The sequence below is a fragment of the Zeus faber genome (assembly GCF_960531495.2).
Source record: "Zeus faber genome assembly, chromosome: 8".
NCBI lineage: Eukaryota > Metazoa > Chordata > Actinopteri > Zeiformes > Zeidae > Zeus > Zeus faber.
The window spans coordinates 1178936-1181435 of record NC_137195.1 but is presented as its reverse complement, the minus strand read 5'-3'; the positions used below and the strand labels follow the sequence as shown (position 1 = coordinate 1181435).

Genomic DNA, 2500 nt, shown 5'->3' with positions numbered 1-2500 from the left:
CAAAGCAATGTACAAGCCCTGTGCAAAATATTGAAGAATTGATTGAATTCAAGATGACATACAACCAAATGAATGGTGTGTAGGGGAACACGCCCTTGTGTAAGAATGGCAACACATCTGGCTTTGACTATAAAATATAATTGTTATTGTAGACAGGCATCGCCTGGAATCTGGCTTCACATCTAAGGACTAATACAATGTAAATGCCTTGACAAGCCTGTGTTTTTCCACTAACTCCCTTCTCCAGCGAATTCATCTCCAGTGAGATGTGATAAAGAAGCTTCTGTGTCTCAACGCCGGGTTTTGTGTCTGAGGAGTTATGGGTATTCTGTCTCGGTGTGTCCCAACAACGTCTGCTGTGCACCCGTCATCAGCCACGCGACGCACACTCCTCTCCCCGGCTCTGCCGCACTGTCTGCTGGGTAAATAGAGCGGCTCCACACGGGGCATGGAAACGCTGCAGCCACGTCTCGGTGGTGCTCTTCACAGCTCCATCCATGTTGTGTGAAGTCAACCCTATCTCATCTCCACCGCCTTGTTGACGAGTGACCGGGAGTTGGTGGGTCAGACGGTCTGTGCGGGTCAGCCCGTCGCCTCCTCCTAGACCAGCGGTCTGGCCTCGCTTATGCTTATTCTTTAAGATGGGCTCGTTGGTCGTGTAAACACAGGAAATAACAAAAACGCTGCTATTTAACTGAGAGCACCGAGCCGCTGCCTCTTCTCAAAAGTAATACAATAACTTACTGAACTTATTGCTCCCTGCCAACAGTACTTTCCTTCCTGTTACACCCCATAAAATTGGTAATTGCCTCCTTCCTCCTCAACACTCTGACTTGGCAGGAGACCTCTGGTCAGAGTCATCGCCATTATGCGCAGCTCAGGCTTCAACTACTGACGGTGCCTGACGGTGCCTCCGTCTTCTACGCGGCATAAAACACCATCGGCTCGGTCGTCAACACTGGAATCATCCCTGTTTGTTTACACTTCCAAATGTTGCCGTAAAATCAGTTCTCGAATAAAAATCAGTAAAATCAAATCCTTTGGGACGGAGCTTGGGGGCGGGGCCGTGGGTGCAGCCGTCACACCAGCTGATCACATGACGCAACCACACCAAACCGTGACAAAATACTATTTCCCCATCACGGATATCAACTCAAAAAACGTGACCATTACCAAAATGAATAAGTGGTAACAAAACTGTCATATTATTACTGTAATACTGATACTGTAAAATTATTACTGAAATGTTATTTTAATTGGTTACACTACTCGTTTCTGGGAAAATAAATATATTATTACTGTAACACGTTACTAGTAACTCTGGTAGTAGTTACTGCAGTTACTACAGCCACCGCAGTAACCAGTACTAGCGTTAGTAACTACAGCCACTGCAGTAACCAGTACTAGCGTTAGTAACTACACTTACTGCAGTAACCAGTACTACTGTTAGTAACTACAGTTACTGCAGTTACCAGTACTAGCGTTAGTTACCACAGTTACTGCATGTTACAGTAACCAGTACTACTGTTAGTAACTAAAGTCACTGCAGTAACCAGTACTACTGTTAGTAACTACAGTTATGTTGACGTTGTGACCTTCTGTGACCAACCAGTCGTCTGCAATGTTTTCATGTGAATATAACGGGTGAAAAAAAACATGTCTTTTAACTAACTCCCGCCACAAGTCCAGCCGGATATTGATCAAACTTGGATGACAGTGTGTCTGAACTGCTCCAAATACAACTATCTTTCTATCTATATCAACGATCTATCATTCGTGAGCGTGGGTTTGGATGGTTTCTGAGCAGCAGACACTTCCAACGCCATCTTGTTCTGAACCAAAACAACAGTGTTCCTCCTGCCCTATGGGATGGAGCCTGGTATGGAAGCAGTGTTCTTCTGTGTTGACTGTGTAATTATCATGTCATTGTACATTTTAACTCCCACTGAACTGAAAGGACGTGGTTTCCTGTTTGACGGAAGAACTGTCACACGACAAAGAAGAAGAAAGAGAGAAAGAATGTTACGGCAAACACATGTTCATCTGGCGCCAGGCTGATCTAGAGGGTGAGAGGGTGAGGGGGTGAGGTGGTGAGAGGGTGAGGTGGTGAGAGGGTGAGGGGGTGAGAGGGTGAGGGGGTGAGAGGGTGAGGGGGTGAGAGGGTGAGGTGGTGAGAGGTGAGAGGGTGAGGGGGTGAGGTGGTGAGAGGTTGAGGGGGTGAGAGGGTGAGAGGGTGAGGAGGTGACAGGGTGAGGTGGTGAGGTGGTGAGAGGGTGAGGGGGTGAGAGGGTGAGGGGGTGAGGTGGTGAGAGGGTGAGGGGGTGAGAGGGTGAGAGGGTGAGGGGGTGAGAGGGTGAGGGGGTGAGGTGGTGAGAGGGTGAGGGGGTGAGAGGGTGAGAGGGTGAGGGGGTGAGGTGGTGAGAGGGTGAGAGGGTGAGGGGGTGAGAGGGTGAGGGGGTGAGAGGGTGAGGAGGTGAGGAGGTGAGAGGGTGAGGTGGTG

The 2500-nt window shown here is 48.6% G+C and overlaps 1 protein-coding gene across 2 annotated transcripts in view; it reads right to left on the bottom strand.

Annotated features, from left to right (window-relative positions):
- col6a4a (collagen, type VI, alpha 4a) overlaps positions 1 to 2500 on the bottom strand; it is a 61184-nt gene that overhangs the window by 18563 nt on the left and 40121 nt on the right. The window lies entirely within an intron of this gene.